This window comes from Dasypus novemcinctus, chromosome 17 (assembly GCF_030445035.2).
Source record: "Dasypus novemcinctus isolate mDasNov1 chromosome 17, mDasNov1.1.hap2, whole genome shotgun sequence".
Lineage (NCBI taxonomy): Eukaryota > Metazoa > Chordata > Mammalia > Cingulata > Dasypodidae > Dasypus > Dasypus novemcinctus.
In genome coordinates this window covers 82,894,156-82,915,863 of record NC_080689.1, presented here as the reverse complement: position 1 = coordinate 82,915,863, position 21,708 = coordinate 82,894,156, and the positions used below count along the sequence as shown (strand labels likewise).

At 46.4% G+C, this 21,708-nt stretch overlaps 1 non-coding gene and 1 gene segment (V, D, J or C); both read right to left on the bottom strand.

The window, feature by feature from the left end:
* Positions 1-21,708, bottom strand: part of LOC131273778 (immunoglobulin kappa variable 3-20-like) — a 1,006,205-nt gene that overhangs the window by 49,237 nt on the left and 935,260 nt on the right.
* LOC131274125 (small nucleolar RNA SNORA9) lies at positions 9,737-9,870 on the bottom strand. The gene has a single exon (XR_009181337.1). It is a non-coding gene; the product is annotated as a small nucleolar RNA SNORA9 (small nucleolar RNA).

Sequence of the window (21,708 nt, the reverse complement as noted above, 5' to 3'; positions counted from 1 at the left end):
CCAGCCAGCTCCTCCTGGGCAGGTGGCCAGGGTCGCAGTGGACCCCAGATCATCTCAGCACCCCTGGGCTGGCTGAACCTTGCCCCCGCACAGCTAGAGACTCGGGCCAGGGCCCAGGACTCACCTAGAGCCTCTGGGGAGGGGAGAGTGGGTGGCAGGGCCCAGAAGGCAAAGGGGCCTCCCCCTCCAGGCACAGACACAGGCTTGGGGCCCACTCTGCAGGGTGCATCCAGCCCTGCCACGGCGGGGGAAGCACAGGGCGGGGGCAGCCTCGAGCCTAGGGCAGCTCTAGAAGGGGGACGGGGCAGTGGGAGCCGGAGCCTTCCCCAGCGGCCGCTGCCTCGTCTTCCTCCACGGGGACAGCCCACACCTGTCCTGGGTTCTGAACTCTGGGGTCAGAAAAAGAGGTGCGGGTGTCTCTGCCCGTGGCACTGAGATCACTGCACGAGGCAGGGAGAGCAGGGGAAGGACAGAAGGTGAGGTCAGACCAGCGAGCCAGGAGACCTCAGGTGGTGTCAGAGTTAGAACAGCGATGAGCCACCCGAACGCAAGGAAAAAGCCACAGGAGACAGAGGTTGTTGATGGGGGAGGAGTGGGGGGGCATATGGGAACCTCTTATATTTTTTAATGTAACATTTTTTGTGATCTTGATATCTTAAAAAAAATACAGCCTCGTGGCTGCACTGACACGGAGTAGGCATGCTGCTGTGTGTCTGTCCCCACGCCCCGCCTGACCACCCCTCTGTGCTTCCCTCCCCAGGGAGCGTGGCCAGCCCGTCCCTTCCTCTTCCCCCGTCCCCGGAGCAGCTCGCTTCTGGAACGGCCTCCGTCGTGTGCCTGTGAACGGCTACTGTCCCGGTAACGCCAAGGTCACCTGAAGGTGGCCGGAGCCGAGCAGACCAAGGGCGTCCAGAGCAGCGCCCCGGAGCAGGACAGCGAGGACGGCACCTCCACCTCCACAGCGTCCTGACGCCGCCCGCGGCCCAGCACAGCGCCCACACCAAGGAGGACTGCAGGCCACCCCGAGGGCCTGCGCTCCCGCTGGTCAAGAGCTGCACCAGGAACCAGGCTGGAGCCTGCAAGGCCGCCCCGCCCAGGGCGCTGCCCTCTCCCCAGAGATGCCCGAGCCTCTCAGTCCTGCAGCCCCTCCCCAGCTCACCTTCCCCTGCCCCTTTGGCTTAAAGATCCTAATATTTGGGGAAAAAGAACAAAAAGAATAAACTAATAAAGTAAATGAAAATGCTTTGCACCTGTGGTTTCTCCTTCCTAACTTAATCTTGTAATACATTGCTTTTCAAATTGCCAATTTTTTCTTCTAAGGAACTAAGTCATTAGTTGCCCCAAGGACACCACCATTTAAGAAATCCATCCTCTACCCTGCCCTCTATAAGAGCCCACCTGTCTTCAGAGCCTGCTCCACCGCACAGGGCATGAGAGGCTGCCTTGCTTTCCCTTCTCAGCCAGTCCATGTGGTCTTTCCAGGGAGGAAGTTCTCAAAGTCACACATGCTTGATCCCGTTAAACCTCTCCTGAGAACTTAACCCAAAGCAAGATTTTAGAAGGAAACAGTTATAATGAGAGTCATTCCCTGCAGCATTATATTTTAAAAAAACACACACACAGAAAAAAAACAGATACCACTAAATGAGCAAGCAATAAATAAATGTTTAAGTCCATTATCGTACTTCAAATTAATGGAGAGTATTAAGCTTTGGTTAAATTTTTATTTTATTTTTTAAAAAATATTTATTTATTTATTTGTTTCTCTCCCCTTCCTCCCCACCCCGGTTGTCTGTTCTCTGCATCCACCCGCTGCATCTTCTTTGTTCGCTTCTGTTGTTGCCAGTAGCATGGGAATCTGTGTTTCTTTTTGTTGCGTCAGCTCTCCATGTGTGAGGCACCTTTCCTGGGCAGGCTGCACCCTCCTTCGCGCTAGGCGGCCCTACCCACTGGGCGCACTCCCTGTGCATGGGACTCCCCCACGTGGGAGACACCCCAGTGCGGCAAGGAACTCCTGGCAGTGCATCAGCACTGCACGTGGGCCAGCTCCACACAGGTCAAGGAGGGCCGGGGTTTGTACCTTGGACCTCCCATGTGGTAGACGGATGGCCTAACCTCTGGGCCTTGATTGCATTTTCAAAGGCGTATTGGGGGCCTTCTGTCTTCCAAGCGCCCTAATGAGTACTTTAATGCTCACAATGCTGTGAGGTTAAAAATGAATATTAAACTCCCAGGCAGGTGCTATACAGCTCAGAGCTGGTCATTCCATAATCCAGCAGTTCCACTCCTAGATGGAATCGTTCCCCTCCTTACACCTGTCCACCAAAAAACTATATATGCAATAGCGTTCAGAGCCAAAACTGGAAATAATTGAAATGTCTACAACAGTGAAAGGGATAATTACCTTGTGGTATACTTACACATTGGAACACAGCTCAGTAAGGAGACTCAAGAAACCACAACTACACCCAACAATGTAGATGAATCTTATAAGCATGATGCTAAGCAGAAGAAACCAAATGCAAAAGGTACATTCTATATGTTTCTATCCATATGAAATTCAAAAACAGAGGGAAGTAAAGTTAGACATTGGGATGGGGTCCTCTTGCATCAGGTGGGGTGGGGGGATGACTGGGAGGGCCAAGAAGAGGGTCTGGAGCTCGGCACTATTCTGCCCTCCGTTTGTGCAGTGCTGCTTTGTGAGAGCTGTACGATTACGACTTGTACACTTTTCTGTATGGATATTATATTTCAAAATAAGTTCATCTAGAGGAATGTCTAAGACCCAGTTTACAGGTAAGAGAGGCTGAGAAGAATAACAGGTCGAGGCCGTACAGCTGGTAAACGGTGGGCAGGGGTCAAATCCCTCCTGCCTGAACCCGCCCTCTGAAGCCCCCACTGCTCTCCTTCCAGCGCTAACAGGGGCTCCACAGACCACGTGGTCAGACGTGCTCCTTCCCCGCCTCCACCCCCTAGTGAGGGGCACCAGGTTTGGAAACAGAAGGGAGCAGGCTTCAGCAGGGCACAAAGGACAGCGCTGGGGGCCCACGTGTGAAGCGTCACGTATTTGGGTGGGGCGGGGGAGCAGGTCAAACCCACTCTGATTCTCCTCCCCACTTCTGTGTGGGCACCGAGCCTTCCCCTCTCCTTCTCCCACCCATCCAACTAACGCTCACTGAGTTTGCTCTCAGCAAACACTCTTAAGGAAGTACAGAGACACCTAAGGCAGCATTCCTTCCCTCAAGCAACTGATAATCCAGCTTTTCTACTCTTATTCCTTTCCCTCGTCCAACCTAGAGCAGTGGGTGGGAAAGCACGGTGGTGGGAAAGCTGGATAGGGAGACCCCTTGCTATCCTTTCTCTTAAGAGTATTCTCTATTAACACATTTTTTTTAATTGACTTTGTAATAATATTACATCAAAAATATATATGTGAGGTCCCATTCAACCCTGCTCCCCCACCCCCCCTCTCCCCCCCCCAACAACACTCGTTCCCATCATCATGACACATCCATTGGATTTGGTAAGTACATCTTTGGGCACCTCTGCACCTCGTAGTCAATGGTCCACATCATGGCCCATACTCTCCCCCATTCCATCCAGTGGGCCCTGTGAGGATATACAATGTCCGGTGATTGCCTCTGAAGCACCATCAAGGGCAGCTCCATGTCCCAAAGACACCTCCACCTCTCATCTCTTCCTGCCTTTCCCCATACCCATCGTCCACCATGTCCACTTTTCTCAATCCAATACCACCTCTTCTATGTGGACATTGGATTGGTTGTGTCCATTGTACCTCTATGTCAAGAGGAGGCTCAAATTCCACATGGATGCTGGATGCAATCCTCCCATTTTCAGTTGTAATCACTCTACGCTCCATGTTGTGGTGATTGTCCTTTGCTGCGGCTTGCTCGGTCGGTAGAGGTGGGGTCTGGCTGCGGACGAGGGGTCGGTCCAGCTCTGGACGAGGGGTCGGTCCCGCTTGAGACGAGGGGTCGGTCCCACTTGGGACGAGGGGTCGGTCCGGCAGCAGACGAGGGATCGGTCTCACAAGGGGTGGCGCGGTTCGGCTGACGGGGTCGCCCGGCGAAGCCGGCGACGAAGGGGTCGCCCGGCGAAGCCGGCGACGAAGGGGTCGCCCGGAGAAGCCGGCGACGAAGGGGTCGCCCGGCGAAGCCGGCGACGAAGGGGTCGCCCGGAGAAGCAGGCGACGAACTGGGGACAAGGGAGGCCAGGCCCTTGTCGGGGGCTCTCAGGACTGGAGGGCGCACGGCAGAAGAACCACCGCGGAGACAAGGTAAACACGCAAGTCCACTTTACTGAGGGAGAGGCAACAGTTTTATAGGGGCTGGGGAAGGCTGATTGGTCGAAGCCATGCCCTGTTCTGATTGGTTGCCGGCGAAAGGTCAGTGGGCGGTACTGGACGGGGGAGGGGTGGTGGTTAGGGATTGGCTGTCGCTGTTGCTGGGGGAAGGGGCAGGGTTTAGGGATTGGTGGCTGCTGCTGCTGGGGTGGAGGGCAGACTGGATTTTTCCGCCCACGCCTGGCTGTTGCTGCTGTTGGGGGAAGGGAAAAGGGCGGGCTGGATTTTTCCGCCCACACCTGGCTGTTGCTGCTGTTGGGGGAGGGGAAAAGGGCAGACTGGAACTTTCTGCCCTGCGCCTGCGCAGGGAGAAAGAAGAAGGGTGCCGCCCCACAAGGCATCGGGTGGCGCCATCTGGGAGGAGGGGTGGCCGCGGAAGCATGGCTGCCGAGAAGGGGAGACCCGAGGGCACTCTGCGCCCATGCCGAGCTTCCTTCAGGGGTGGCGGTGGGCCCGACCAACCACCCTATTATGGGGGCAGCGGAATTAGGCCTACCGTGGCCGCTCCCCTGCCAGGCCAGCAAACCACACTTCAGCCCGAGGGGTGACCGCATTTCCCCCTTCTTTTCAAATAAGGGCTAGGATGGCAGCAGCAACAAGTAGCCGAGGCCCAAGAGGCAGTAAGCAATGAGGGAAGCGGGGCTGAAGAGGGAGGTGAGTATGACGGGGATACAAATGTACAATTTGGGGGGCAGTATCTTGCCGGTGCAAGCAAGGGTGGCCAATGTCCAATTCTTGTTGATCTCGGTGGCTATAAGGTCCATCTGCTTGTTAAAAGTCCAGGATGACAGCGCGTTACAGGGAGTTGATCTCTTCTTGGCGGCGAAGAGCGGTAGAGGCAGACTGTGTGATGGTCTGGAGGATCGCAGCGGTAAGGACAAGTCGCGTCAGGGCACCAGCGACGGTGGTGGCGGCAGCGTCGGGAGTGGTGGAGACGTCGGCGAGGACAATAAGAAGGCCAAAGTCTTCACGGGCGCGAGAGAGGCCGATGTTAATGGGGCGGGCCGACATGGGGCGGCCCAATCTGCAACGCAGTAGGGGTTCAAGCGAAAAAAGGAGGGGGGCGGGGGACGAGAAAGGACGCTTTGGACGGCTGAGAAGAGGAGTGAGGTCGAGACAGGAGGAAGCTCCGCAAGCTGCGGGCCGGGGAAAGCGGGTTGTGGGCCGTTTAGCGGGGCTGGTGAGAGGGGTTAGCTTGGCCAGAGGTGGCAAGGGAGAGCATAAGGAGAAGGAGAGAGACTATGTTAATTGGCTCGGCAGCATGGCGAGGGTTGCGGCGTCTGCACTGACGGTAGAGTGCGAGCAGCGAACGGACTTCAGGGTTGGATGGTTGCCTCTCGGGGTGGAGGGTGAGCTGGCTCAGTTGGTGCTGGATCACTCGCATCTGGCGCCGCACCCTGCGGGACATCCGCTGCTGAGGTGGCGGGTTTGACGTATCTCCCGGGGACCCAGATTGGCTGAGCGGCATCCTTGAGAGCGCGGCGATGGGAGCCGAGGTGCACGGTGAGACGAGGGGTCGGAGCCGGTGGGGCTCCGACGGTGGTCGAGGGCCAAGAGAAGGCCCCGACGAGGGGAGGGCGGGACGACGAGCAGTGGAGCAAGGCAAAGGGGAGCAAGCACGGAGGGGAGGAGGCAGAGGTGAAGGCAGGAGAGGAGGTGCTCAGGCACACGCTCCTGAGAGTTTTATTGGCGCCTCTTAATCATAGCAGGTCGGTATAAGCCCCCGACATGGAAGGAGAAAGCCATCCAGCGATTCTCCCAGACCGCCGTGGATCGTATGAGGTCGCCAAGGTTCAGGAGCAGCAATGCAGAGCGAAAAGATAGGGGTGAGAAGAGAGGAGAGCGTAGGGCTATGGTAGGGTTACTTCAGACGTGCAAGCGCGTGCTCCCGAGAAATCCAAGGCTCCTCTTAATCATAGCGGGTCGGTATAAGCCCCCGACATGGAAGGAGAAAGCCATCCAGCGATTCTCCCAGACCGCCGTGGATCGTATGAGGTAGCCAAGGCTCAGGTAGCAGCAATGTTGCACGAGAGAAGTCCCAAGGTGAGAAGAGAGGAGGGCGTAGGGCTGTGGTAGGATTACTTCAGACGTGCAAGCGCGCGCTCCCGAGAAATCCAAGGCTCCTCTTAATCATAGCGGGTCGGTATAAACCCCCGACATGGAAGGAGAAAGCCATCCAGCGATTCTCCCAGACCGCCGTGGATCATATGAGGTAGCCAAGGCTCAGGTAGCAGCAATGTTGCACGAGAGAAGTCCCACAGTGAGAAGAGAGGAGGGGGGGGCCGCCAGGTTATAGAGTGAGGCTGTGGTGGAGTTACCTTGCCCCACGTTGTGCTGTGGTGGGGTTGCTTTGCCCCACGTTGGGCGCCAGCTGCTGCGGCTTGCTCGGTCGGTAGAGGTGGGGTCTGGCTGCGGACGAGGGGTCGGTCCAGCTCTGGACGAGGGGTCGGTCCCGCTTGAGACGAGGGGTCGGTCCCACTTGGGACGAGGGGTCGGTCCGGCAGCAGACGAGGGATCGGTCTCACAAGGGGTGGCGCGGTTCGGCTGACGGGGTCGCCCGGCGAAGCCGGCGACGAAGGGGTCGCCCGGCGAAGCCGGCGACGAAGGGGTCGCCCGGAGAAGCAGGCGACGAACTGGGGACAAGGGAGGCCAGGCCCTTGTCGGGGGCTCTCAGGACTGGAGGGCGCACGGCAGAAGAACCACCGCGGAGACAAGGTAAACACGCAAGTCCACTTTACTGAGGGAGAGGCAACAGTTTTATAGGGGCTGGGGAAGGCTGATTGGTCGAAGCCATGCCCTGTTCTGATTGGTTGCCGGCGAAAGGTCAGTGGGCGGTACTGGACGGGGGAGGGGTGGTGGTTAGGGATTGGCTGTCGCTGTTGCTGGGGGAAGGGGCAGGGTTTAGGGATTGGTGGCTGCTGCTGCTGGGGTGGAGGGCAGACTGGATTTTTCCGCCCACGCCTGGCTGTTGCTGCTGTTGGGGGAAGGGAAAAGGGCGGGCTGGATTTTTCCGCCCACACCTGGCTGTTGCTGCTGTTGGGGGAGGGGAAAAGGGCAGACTGGAACTTTCTGCCCTGCGCCTGCGCAGGGAGAAAGAAGAAGGGTGCCGCCCCACAAGGCATCGGGTGGCGCCATCTGGGAGGAGGGGTGGCCGCGGAAGCATGGCTGCCGAGAAGGGGAGACCCGAGGGCACTCTGCGCCCATGCCGAGCTTCCTTCAGGGGTGGCGGTGGGCCCGACCAACCACCCTATTATGGGGGCAGCGGAATTAGGCCTACCGTGGCCGCTCCCCTGCCAGGCCAGCAAACCACACTTCAGCCCGAGGGGTGACCGCAGTCCTTCTTCAACTCCATCTTAGCTGAGTGTGGTAAGTCCAATAAATCAGATTGTAGGTGCTGGAGTCTGTTGAAGCTCAGGACCTGGCTATCACATTGTCAGTCCAGAGATTCAAATCCCCTAAATATATCTTAAATCCCAACGTTAACTGCACCTCCAGCACATTAGCATGAAAGTCTTATGAAGGGAGATCCCATCTGAGTCCAGATTCATCACACATAAACACCATTTCCAAAGAGGGGCCATCTGCCCTGGTAGTTAACCCCATCGGCCATGGCCATAACTCTCATGGGTCTCTTTAGCCTTCAAAGGAACCAATATCTGGGGGTTGTATCTGCTTTATCTGTCTCTCTGACTCTGCTCAGTTGTGCATGAGGGCAATCCTTCTGCCAGCCTCCAGACTCTTTTTTAGAAACTCGTAGCCATATAAACTCATTTCTCCTTTCCATTTCCCCCTTACTTTAGGTCAAACAGCATTTTAAAGTCATGTTATTTTATGTAGACATGGATATTCTGCTGATCCACATTGAACCTTCCGTATAAGGTCCTTTTCCAGTTGCATCATCAGTTGGTATTTGATAGTGGTCCCTCGTTGCCAGGGAGGCTCGTCCCCGGGTGTCATGTCCCACGCTGGAGGGAAGGCATTGCATTTACATGCTGAGTTTGGCTTCGAGACTGGCCACATTTGAGTAACATGAAGGCTGACAGGAGGAAATTCCCAGGCACAATGTTGCTCTAGGCCTTGTTCTTATTTTAGGTTTATCAGCTCACAAGCATAGTCATTAGCATCAGGGGCTCACTGTTGAACCCTCACTCCCTCCAGGTCCCCGCCGCTGTACCTGGGAGACTGTCGCTGCTCCCCTAGGGACCGCGGCAGAGCACCACTGGCCAGGAACCCAGTACCCCCCCTGCTGTGGTTTTTAATTATTAACACATTTTTTAAACTTAGAAGGTCTGAATAGAGTTCAGAAAGGCTAAATACCTTCCCTTCAAATTACATGAACTTACTCGCACATCCCTGGGAGCCACATTCAACAATTAAGGGTTTCCCTCTTTCTTTTTTACCCCACAGATACAAAACCACCTTTATTCAACCACTCCCACCCCACCCAATGATTAAGTCTCAGCTGGACACTCTACCCATCAGTGTTACTCCAAGAATCAGAAATTCCAATGACTTTTTGGGGAGGTCATTTACCTCCCCCTCCCTGTTGTTTGCACTCACACTATCTGTTCCTCTTCTTTTCTTTTTAGGAGACACTGGGAACTGAACCCGGGACCTCCCATGTAGGAGTGAGGTGCCCAACTGCTTGATCCACCCCCATTCGTTGCTTGTTATGTCTCCCACTGTGTTTCCTCGTTGCATCATCTTATTGCATCAGCTTGCTGTCTTCTTTATGAGGCACCTGGACCAAATCTGGGGACTCCTATGTGATAGGCAGGCGCCCAACTTCTTGAGCCATATCAACTTCCTCATCACTGCACAGATTCCATGGAACAGCCTGATGGACACTGAAGGAACCGGCTTTCAAGGATATTCCAGCTCCGGCATTATGGGAATTTTGCTGCTCAAACACCAGGGGAATGATAGACTCCAAAGTGCTGTGCACCATGGTGGGAAGACATCACAGCCAAGATTTGTCTCCAACAGGAACCCTGCTGAGGTCCAACATGTTCAGCATCTGATCCCACACTATTCTAGAGCTACAACTATTCCTCAACATTGAAACTAAGCTGAGTGTCAGCAGGTTTGACACAAGATAGGTGCTCAGCAGACATTCTCATCTGACTGTCCAATGCTCTTTCATTAAATTCAGCTCGTACTGCCCTCACCTTCCCCTAGTTCCTTAGGCATTCAGCTCTTCAGTAAAAACTTAGCCTTCGTTTCTCTAATTGAACATCCTGTAGACTCAGAGCCTCTGAAAATCTAAATCTTAAATTTTACTTTCTGGTAAACAAGCCACACATGGCCAGGTGGCTGCATTATTAGACAGTGCAGACAAGACGCCCAGTATACGAGATTCAGGAGGGGGCAAGCAACTGTCTGAATTTCTATTACCTTGCTCTGTAGATGGAGCAGAGCAAGGCCTCAAACCATTTCAAAACTGTTCTTACAAGCAGTGTAGGAATGCAGAGGGCCACTGCAGACCCAAGCACGCTGGAAGCTTGCAAGCCCTTCGTCCTTCTGTAATTTATTTATGAACCTGATGTCAGCTTCTCTTCAGAAAGCAACATTCTGAAACCAGAACCTCCAGGACCCAACAAGTAAAACCAGGTGTCATGGGATGAATTGTGTCTCCTGAAAGGGTATACTGAAGTGTGAACCTCCCCATACTGTGAACGTGGCCTTATTTAGAAATAGGGTCTTTGCAGATGCACTTAGTTCACATAAGGTTGTGCTGGACTGGGGTGGCCCTAATCCAGTACCTGGTGTCCTAGTAAGGAGGGGGTGATTGGAAACACCAGCTCGGGAAGGTCAGGCAGGGACCGCAGGGACACACCTGCAAGCCAAGGAACGCCAAGGCTGGCTGGAAGCCCCGGGAGCTGTGGGAGAGGAGGGGCAGTTTCTCCCTCTGAGCCTCCAGAGGAGCCAACCCTGCAACACCTGATTTCCAGCTTCTGCTCCCCAGGACCCTGAGAGAATACATTTCTGTTTGCTTTTTGGTTCAATAAAGCTTTTCCTCAGGCTGCCATGAGCAGAGGTTGTTCCAGGAGCTGGAGGGAAGGGAAGGCGGGCAGGCACGTCCAGCATCCCTCAGGGGTTCCCTGGACTTCACAGACTGTGCTGATGGTGGGGATTTTCCAGGTGGCTGGTGGACAGGTGGTGGAATCCCGAGCTGACCCAGGCAGTTTCTGCTGTTTTTGGCCACGAATTCTGTGCCCTTTGTTGCAGCACCGCTATGAAACTAACCCAATGGGGCCGGCAAAGAAGAGCGCTCAGCTCCCCAAGTGCAAAACATTGCTGAATTTTGTCTGAGAGTTTTTTGTGTAAAAAGCAGAACTTGAAATCAATAAACTTTGATACTTAGCCTAGAGGATTTCCAAGCAATGAGTTCAGTCATGTCCCAGGTTCATCTTGCTATGTATACAAACTACATGAGGAAAGGTAAAATGGTAATGTGAAAAAAAAAATCTGTTAAGTTGAATGGAACTAAGAATTATGATTTGGGTAATAATTCATCTGTCTAGATTGCAAAAGATGCTAAAAGTAAGATATCAACTGCAAAGAAAGAATGAACTGTAGATAAGGTCAAGGGAGACTTGATAACTTTTGCAAGTGGAAAGACATTAGGCATGTGCATATGGATCACTTGAAACAAGGAGCAGAAATGAGGAAGAGAGATGGGAATATCCTGGAAAGATCTGTGGAGGACCCTCTTGTCTAATGATATGTGAAATAGTCAGAAGACATGTGCAAATTTAATACCTGATACTCCTTCATATCAGGTATTACATTTTCAATAATTCACTTATTTTTTCCAATATAAAATAAAAAGTTGTATAATTCACAGTAGTTACATTATTAAACCTAATGTATATATATCGTCCAACATACAAGCAATAGATGCTTAATGGTCATTTTTATTGAATTTAAGAAGACTATCTAAGCTACCCAAATAGATTTCAACCCATCTTTTTAATCAAATTTTAAATTGAACTGATCCTAGCTTGTCTTATCTTATAGACTTCCTGGAAGCTTCCATGCAGCTATGTCAGATACACACATATTCCAAATTAGGATTTTTATACTGCTTTGTAGCAAAGTCTCTCTGAGTCAAGCAAACAGATGCCACTTAAAAGTTTCTGTTGAATGAACAGACAACATTAATTCAACAATTATTTCAGTCTGCAAAATTGTTTTCAGGTCACTCACATTTTTAAAAATTTATTGAAGTGTATCATTCATACATAAACATACATAAATAATACATGTATAATAATAATTGTGAACTTACAAAACAAACATATATAACATCATACAGGACTCTTGTACCTCACCCTACCGCCATTAACTTGCACTATTGCTAAATATTTTTAAGTAGTTATTTTTTTTTGTTTTTTTGTCTTTATTTTTTTAAGGTTACATTAAAAAAATATGAGGTCTCCATATATCCCTCACCCCCCTCACCCCACTCACCCCCCATAACAACAACCTCCTTCATCATCATGAGACATTCATTGCATTTGGTGAATACATCTCTTTGCACCGCTGCACCTCATGGTCAATGGTCCATACCATAGCCCACACTCTCCCACAGTCCACTCAGTGGGCCATAAGAGGACATACAATGTCTGGTAACTGTCCCCGCAACACCACCCAGGACAACTCGAGCCCCTGAAAATGCCCCTGCATCACATCTCTTCCTCACACTCCCTAACCCCAGCAGCCAAAATGGCCACATTCTCTCCACACCAATCCCACATTTTCTTCGAGTACTAATCACAATAGTTCATGAATAGAATATCAGTAAATCCACTCTAATCCATACTCTATTCCTCCATCCTGTGTACCTTAGAATGGTTGTGTCCATTCCACATCTATATCAAGAGGGGGCTTAGATTCCACATGGATGCTGGATGCAATTCTCCTGCTTTCAGTTGTAGGCACTCTTGCCTCCCTGGTGTGGTGGTTGACCTTCTTTGCCTCCATGTTAGCTGAGTGGGGTAAGTCCAATAAACCAGAGTGTAGGAGTTGCAAGTCTGTTGGGGTTCAGGGCCTGGCTATCGCATGGTCAGTCCAGAGATTCAGGTCCCCTGGGTATACATTAAATCCCAGCGTCAACAATAGTTCTGGTAAAAGTAACAGGAGAGGCTTGTGGACAAAGATCACATCTGAGTCCAGTTCCATCACACAGAAACACAAACTCCAATGTAGGGCCAACTGACGTGACATTGAACTCCATCTGCCATGACCATAGAACCTGTGGGTCTCTGTAGCCCTCAGAAGATCCAATACCTGGGATGTATCTACTTTATCTGTATCTGGGACTCTGCTGAGGTATGCATAAGTGCAACCCCTCTGATAACCTCCTGGCTCTTTTTGGAGACTCATGACCATATAAATTTATTTGTACTTTCCATTTCCCCCTTTTATTCAAGTCAAAAGTATTTTTAACTCCTGGTATTATATGTAGACTGAGATATTCTACTGGTCCAAGTTGACCCTTTTATTCAAGGTCATTTTCTAGTTATATCATCAGCTGGTACTTGGTAGTAATCCCTTGGTGCCAGGGAGGCTCATCCCTGGGAGTCATGTCCCACTCTGTGGGGAAGGCAACACATTTACATGCTGAGTTTGGCTTCAAGACTGGCCATATTTGACCAACATAGACGCTCTCAGGAGATAACTCTTAGGCATCCTGCAGCTCTAGGCCTTGTTCTTATTTCAGGTGCACAGGCTTACAAGCATAGTCATTAGTGTCAAGGACTCATTGTTGGGCCTTCCTTCTTTTTTGGTCTTTGCCATTGCACTTGGGGAATTGTTGCTGTTCCTTTAGGGACTGTGATAGTGCTCCCCTTGGTAGGAAGTCAGCACTCCATCAGTTGTAATTTTTAGTTGTAACCACTATGAAAATATCCAAAAATTTTTATGTACCCTGGATATAAGCCCTGTAGAACTCCCTGCCCACCATGTGTCCCATGTCAATAACATCCCACACCAGTATTCATCCCCTGCCATTGTTCAACCTCTCTGTGATCCAAAACTTCTTCAAAAATGAAACCGATATATTGCCACTTTCCATTAATAGTAAAATGGAATACAGTGATGAGTTTAAAGGTTAGATATAGAATACAAATTAATTTAGAAAAATCAAAGTAAAAATAAATTGGGGTATCAAAAAATTTAAATATGCAAAAGCTTTGTTTTTGATGTTTTGCCTTCCATCACTGCCATAAGTGTTGCCCTGTATTCAAATTGGCAAGGCAACTTCTTCTGTCCTTTCTTCAGTGTCTATGTCCTTTGTTTTTTTAATTTTCTTAATTATTAAGCTTATCTTCACAAAAGTTTTGGATCACAGTAATTCATATATACCATATACAGCACTCCCACATATCCAACATAAAACCCTTTTCCCTTCCACAGCAATAATCTTTTTACATATTCATACTATATTTCCTGAAACTGATGTACAGATATTGAGACAATAGCTTTCAAACAAGGTAACATTTGGGTTTACATTGTGGTTTATATTTTAGGCTATACAATTTTCTAAATTTTTAGTTACCTTATGTTTTACGTTATGATTTACATTTTAGCCTATCAGACACGATATATTTTTGGTGTAATTTAACATGTGTTATACCCATCCTTGCATAATCTTGTGGAACACTTCTATTGCCCACACAGTTACATTGGTTCCATCTATTCGATACCTTCTTCCCCCTCCCCTTAGGGCCCACAGTGACAGTCAATCTTCATTGCTTGAAGCGCCATGTTCAGAGATACTTGCAACAGTGTTGAGGGCTTGACATGCACGACTGCTGTAATATATTGGGAGCAACCATTTCTCTCGAGAGATACAATTCCCTCTATTTGAGAACATCAGTCCTCCCCAGGATGTGGTTATACCTTTACTCTCATTATATGGGTCTCTATCCAATGATAAAACCCACTATGGCAAAATGAGCACTCACATACTCCCTAGGAGCCTGTCCTGTGTTGGATTATCCTCTTTATGTATCTTAAACAGGTAACCTTCCTTATTATATTTTTTAAAAAGTTTTCTCAGCATTATACTCTCAACAAAATACCCGACAATCTCCTATGTTCGTATATTACCCAACCAACCCCCAATTTCTTGGGCAATATTACCCATCCTCCCATCCCTAGCCCCCCTCAAGCCTGCAAAGCCCCACCCAAAGGTCACCCTATTCCCCCATTGTATCCCTTACCTCCAGCTTATCATAGATTTCATCCATGTAGGTGTCAGATAACATCTTTCCTCTACCCCCCAATTTCTTTTAAGCCTATCATCCAGTCTCTAGCTCTCTGAGGCAGCTTGGTTTACTTATTTCATATCATTGAGGTCATGTAGTATTTGTCCTTGAATGCCTGCGTTGCTTCACTCAACATAAGATTCTCAAGATTCATCCATTTTATCACGTGTGTTTTTAGTGTATTCATTCTTAAAGCTGAGTAGTATCTATTGAATGTATATACCATGTTTTATTTATCCATTCATCTGTTGATGGGCATTTGGGTTGATTCCAACTTTTGTCAATAGTGAACAATGCTGCTATGAACAATGATGTGCATCTATCGGTTTGTGTCCTTGTTTTCAGTTCTATGGGGTATATACTCAACAGTGGAATTGCTGGGCCATATGGGAAATCTATAGCTAGTTTTTTTGAGAAACTGCCAAATAGTCCTCCAGAATGGCTGGCTCCTTCTCCATTCCCACCAGCAGTAGATGAGTGTTCCCATTCCTCCACATCTTCTCCAGCAATTGACATCTTCTGTTTTTTTTATAGCTGCCAATCTAATGGGAGTAAGATGGTATCTCATTGTAGTTTTGATTTGAATTTCCCTAATAGTTAGAGATTTGGAGCATTTTTTCATGTGATTTTTAGCCATTTGTAGTTCTTCTTTGGAGAAATGTCTGTTTAAATCTTTTTCCCATTTTCTAAATGGATTGTTTGCCTTTTTATGTTCCAGATATAGTAGTTCTTTATATATGCAGGTTATAAGTCTCCTATTAGATATATGGTTACCAAATATTTTCTCCCATTGTGCAGGCTCTCTTTTCACTTTCTTGACAAACTCCTTTGAGGTGAGGAAGGCTTTAATTTTGAGGAAGTTGCATTTATCTACTTGTTCTTTTGCTGCTCCTGCTTTGTGTGTGAAGTTCATGAAGACATTTCCTATTACAAAGTCCTGTAGATGCTTCCTTACACTGCTTTCCAAAGTCTTTATGGTCTTGGCTCTTATATTTAGGTCTTTTCTCCAATAGCATTGATTTTTGTATAAGGTGTCAGTTGGTAATCCTCTTTCATTCTTTTACATATGGATATCCAGTTCTCCAGGCACCATTTGTTGAATAGGCCATTCTCTCCTAGTTGAGAAGGTTTGGTGGCTTTATTGAATATTATATGTCTATATATATGAGAATCTATATCAGAACTCTCAATTCAGTTCCATTGTTCTGTGTGTCTCTCCTTGTGCCAATACCTCTGTCTATTGCTGGCTCTTTTTGCATCTGGCCTCATCCACCAAGTCAGTGTCACCACCTGTTTCATCTTCTCCATGGTTGGTCTATACTACATCAACAAGACCTCCTCCACTCTGTACAAGGTAACTGCTCCAGTCCTTATAACAGCCAAGGTCAAGGACAAGAGCAAGAAGAAAAATTGACCCTGAATGTTCAATAAAGTTAATTCTTTGTAGTGTGTAGTTTGTAGTATGTTTTGAAGTCAGGTAGTGTGATTCCTTCAATTTCATTTTTCTTTTTCAATATGTTTTTGGCTATTTGGGGCCTCTTTCCTTTCCAAATAAATTTCATACCTATTTTTTCTAGTTCATTAAAGAATGCTCTGTTGATATTTATTGGGATTGCATTGAACGTACAGATCAGTTTTGGTAGGATAGATATCATAATAATATTTAGTCTTCCTATCCATGAACAGGGAATATTCTTCCATTTATTTAGGTCTTCTTTGATTTCCTTGAACAATCTCTTGTAGTTCTCTGTGTATAAGTCTTTTACCTCTTTAGTTAATTTTATTCCTAGGTATTTTATTTTTTAATTTACTATTGTAAATGGTATTTGTTTCTTGATTTCCCCTGAGATTACTCATTATTGGTGTAGAGAAATGCTACAGATTTTTGCACATTGATCTTATAACCTGCGATCTTACTAAACTTATTTATGAGTTCTAGAAACTTTGTTGTAGACCGATCATGGTTTTCTATGTATAGGATCATGTCATCTGCAAATAATGAAATTTTGACTTCTTTCTTTCCAATTTGAATGCCTTTTATATATGGTTCTTGCCTCAGTGCTCGAGTGAGTACTTCTAAGACAATGTTAAATAGAAGAGGTGAGAGTAGGCATCCTTGTCTTGTTCCTGACCTTAGAGGGAAAGATTTTAGGATTTCACCTTTGAAAAAATTTTGGCTGTGGGTTTTTCATATATACTCTTTATCATGTTCAGAAAGTTTCCTTCTATTGCAATCTTTCGCAGTGTTTTTATCAAGAAAGGTGCTGTATTTTGTCAAATGCTTTTCCTGCATCTATAGATAAAATCATGTAGTTTTTTTCCTTCAATCTGTTTATATGGTGTATTTCTTATGTTGAACCATCCTTGCATACCTGGAATGAATCCCATTTGGTCTTGGTGTAGCATTCATTTAATATGTTGTTGAATAGCAAGTATTTTGTTGAGGATTACTGTGTCTGTGTTCATTAGAGAAATTGGTCTGTATTTTCCTTTCTTGTGGTGTCTTTGTTTGGCTTTGGTACTTGGGTAATATTGGCATCATAGAATGAGTTAGGTAATGTTCCTTCTGTTTCAATTTTTTGGAAGAGTTTCAGCAAGATTGATGTTAGTTCTTTCTGGAATGTTTTGTAGAATTCACCTGTGAAGCTGTCTTGCCCTGGACTCTTCTTAGTTAGGACGTTTTTACTGACTAATTCTATCTCTTTACTTGTGATTGGTTTGTTGAGATTATCAATTTCTTCTTTCATCTATATAGGCTGCTTATGTGTTTCTATGAATTTGTCCATTTCCTCTGAATTTTCATTTTTTTGGGAATATAGTTTTTCAAAGTATCCTCTTATAATAGTCTTTATTTCTGTGGGGTCAGGGGTGATATCTCCTTTCTCATTTCTTATTTTGTGTATTTGCATCTTCTCTCTTTTTTTCTTTGTTAGTCTACTAAGGGTTTGTCAATTTTATTGATCTTCTCAAAGAACCAGCTCTTGGTTTTGTTTATCTTTTCAAGTGCTTTCTTATTTTCTATTTCATTTAGTTCTGCTCTTATCTTCGTTATTTCTTTCATTCTTCTTCCTGCGGGGTTACTTTGTTGTTTTTTCTTTTACTAATTCCTCCAAATGTGCAGTTAGTCTTCAATTTTAGCTTTCTTCTTTTTTGATGTATAAATTTATGGCTATAAATTTCCCTCTCCGTATCGCCTTTGCTGTGTCCCATAAGTTTTGGTATGTTGTGTTATCATTTTCATTAGTTTCAAGGTAGTTCTTAACTTCATTTGAGATATCCTCTTTGACCTAATGTTTTTTGAAGAGCGTGCTGTTTAATTTCCATATTTTGTTGTGAAATCTGGGCCTCTGGCCCTTGCAGATTTCCAGCTTCACTCCACTGTGGTCAGAGATATTATTTTGTATGATTTTGATCTTTCTGAATTCATTGAGCCTTTCTTTGTGGCCAAGCATATTGTCTATCTTGGAGAATGATCCATGTGCACTTGAGAAAAATGTATATCCTGCTGTATTTGGTTATAATGATCTGTATATGTCTATTAGATCCAGCTCCTCTAATATACTGTTCAAAGTTTTTGTTTCTTTATTGATTCCCTTTTGAGATGTTCTGTCCAAAGTTGATAGTGGTATATTAAAGTTTGTAGAGGCATCTATTCTTTCACTTAGTTTCTCCAGTGTTTGCTTCACATATTTGGATGTGCCCTTGTTAAGAGCATAAATATTTATGATTGTTCATTCTTCTTGAAAGATTATCACTTTCACTAATATGTAGTATCCTTTTTGTCTCTCAAAATCATTTTGCATTTAAAGTCTATTTTGTCTGATATTAATATAGCTACTCCTGCCTTTTTTGGTTATTGTTTGCTTGTAGGATTATTTTCCAGCCATTCACTTTCAACCTCCTTGAATTCCTGGGTCTAAGATGTGTTTCTTGTAGACAGCAAATAGACGGGTCATATTTCCTTATCCAATCTTCCAGTTTGAATCTTTTGACAGGTGAGTTTAATCCATTGATATTCAGTGTTATTACTTTCAAGGAATTATTTATGTTAGCCATATTTTGTTTGGACTTGTGTTTGTCATATTTTGTTTGTTTTTTTCCTTCACTTTTTGTCTTTTTGGTTGCTTTACACTCTCCTCCATCTCTGCCTCTCCTGTTTCTTTCATCCCGCAGCACTCCCTTTAATATTTCTTCTTGAAGGGCAGGGTTCTTGTTGACATACTCTTTTATTTTCTGTTTATCTGTGAATACTTTGAACTTTCCATCATTTTTGAATGCTAGCTTAGCTGGGTAGAGTCTTCTTGGTTGGAAATTTTTTTCTTTTAGTACCTTGACTATGTCATACCACTGCCTTCTTGCCTCCATGGTTTCAGATGAGAAATCAGCACTTAATCTCATGGAGCCTCCCTTGTATGTGATTTTTCTTTTTTTCTCTTGCTGCTTTTAGAATTTTCTCTTTGTCTTGAGCATTGGATAATTTGACAAGTATATGTCTTGGGGTAGGCCTTTAGGGATTTATGGTGTTTGAGGTGGGTTGTGCTTCCTTGACATTTACATCCATCTTCCTCAGCAGATTTGGGAATTTTTCAACCATTATTTCCTCCAACACCCCTTCTGTCCCCTTTCCCTTCTCTTCTCCTTCTGGGATGCCTATAATACATAGGTTTGTGCATTTTGCATGGTCATTCAGGTCCCTAAGTCCCAGTTGGATTTTTTTTTTACTTTTTATCTATCAGTTTTACTATCTGTTTAATTTCAGATGTATTGTCTTTCACATCACTAATTCTCTCCTCTGCCTCTTCTATTCTGCTGCTATTTGCTGAGAGTGTATTTTTGATTTCTTGAACTGTGGTGTTCATCACCATCATATCTGTTATCTTTTTGTGTATTTCTGCAATTTCCTCTCCAAGTGATTTCTTCATATTGTAAGTCTCTTCCTTTACTTCTTTAAGTTGGTTTCTTATGTATGTTTTGAGATCTTTAATTACTTGTCTGATGTTCTGCTCCTCCTCCTGGTTTTTAGTTTGCTCATTGGATTCAACCATGTTTTCCTGATTATTTGTTTGGTTTGTAGATTTTTGTTGCTGTCTGGTCATCATTTTATCTTGGTGGGTTTAATCAGTTCCTTATCTTCTTTGTCTAGTCTTGGAGATTGATTAGTTGTTGTTCGTGCATAAGTGTTATGTCTCTCTTAGTCACTTTGTTCTTCTTACTCTATTTTCTTGTTGCTGGCTAAGTTCACTTTGAAGGAAAACATTAGGGACAGGGTGAGCAAAATGAGTAAGTTAAGAAAATACATAAAGTTCTATTGGTAATAAATGTTAACAGAGCAACAATGTGAGATCTAGCAGAATGGATATTAGACCCATACAAGTTGTGTAGAGTTATAGCAGTAAGTAGAGTACCTATAATGAGACAGTCAACTGAATATGGGGAGGAATATAGTATGAATTAAAAGGCCAGTGTTTTCATGAGAGAGGGAAAGAGAAAAGAAAGACAATAATATCAAGAGTAGATAAAAAGAAAACAGAACAAAGATATTAGAACTTAAAAGTCAGACAATTTGGGGGCCAGAGAAAGGGAGGTGGAATGGAAGAGAAACCATAGATGATGGAGGATAGAAAGTTGTAGGGGAATGGGGATAGTGTAGGTGGCCAAAATCAATACACAGAGAAAAGAGGAAATGGAGGATGAGGAAACACAGCAAATATGAAGCACTCCCTGCAGCACCTATTGTATAAAGAAAATAAAATAAAAAAGAAAAAGAGAGAAAAGAAAAAAAAGAGAAGAGAAAAAAGGGGGGCAAAGAAAAGCAGAGAAACAAGCAAGAAAAAGAAAAAGAAAAAAAAATAAATGAGAAAGAACCTTCGGGGCAAAATGGGAGAAAAGACCAAGAAACAATGTAATATTAACAACCACGACAAAAATAAAAAACAAACAAAAAAGAACCAACATTTCAAGCTAGGAATCCTCATTGCATTTAAACAATACGCTTAGGGATCTGACCATCCCCCTTTCTCCCTTCCTCACTTCTCTCTCTCCCAGGGCAGCAGGAAAGCTGCCTGAGAGGTCCAGTAGGAGATTCAAGTAGGTAGGTCCTTGTTGAACCAACTCAACACAGAAGACTATGGCTCTTTATTTCCAGCGTGAGAGCACCTACACCTCACCAGAAACCCCAAATATACTATTGGAAGCTTGGCTAGCTAGTCTTACATTCCCTCCCCCTTAGGCATGCTAGGGAGTTCTAATTGATTTTCTGACTCCACCTTCTCCCAGACCAAGTTTCTTATCCCAGGATGTTTAGGTAAATTAGGCTTTCTCAGCAGAATCACCTCTCCTTTCTTCCCAGACGCTCCCCAAGTCAACTGGTACACTCCTCCAAGTTCAAGGCAAGAGAGAGAAAAAAATACAACACAAAATGCAGAGGGCTAGGGCAATGAAGGACCTCAGATGGACCTCAGGGTGCAGTGGATTCAGGTGTGGGAAGTCCATGATATTGGAGACTCAAGGTGTGTGTTTCTGGAGCATGGGCCACCAGGGTTTAGGGGACACAGACCTGGGAACCATGTATCTGGTTAACATGGGTCCTGGGAACACCACAGCACAATAAAGACTTCAGGGATAGCTGCAGCTGGGATGCCAGCCCTAGGGGGAAGGGTCCTACCCACAACTTCTGACCTCCGTGTCAGAAACCCAAAATTCCACCACTCACAAGAATCTCCTCAGTCACTGTCTGAGGCACAGCATCAGGCAACAGTCTGGCTTGCCTCTCTGGCCAGCTCTGGCACGAAGTAGGTACCGCTTCCGCTAGGGTAAGAGTGGCTGGTATGGGCGCTCCGCCCTCGACCTGGTACGGGTGTAACCGTCCTCGGCCCGCCCTTTGGCCCTCCCACCGCACGTCATCTCATGCCCCCCCCCCCCCCCGCTTGCCGAGCCAACCGCCTGACCTTATAAGGGCATTCAGCCCGCCCGGACCAATAGGGAGCCGGGGCCAGCAACAGCCCTCCCCGCACCGGCCTGCAGTGCCTCAGCTCCATAGATAGGCAAAAACCCCATGCTCACCAATCAGCT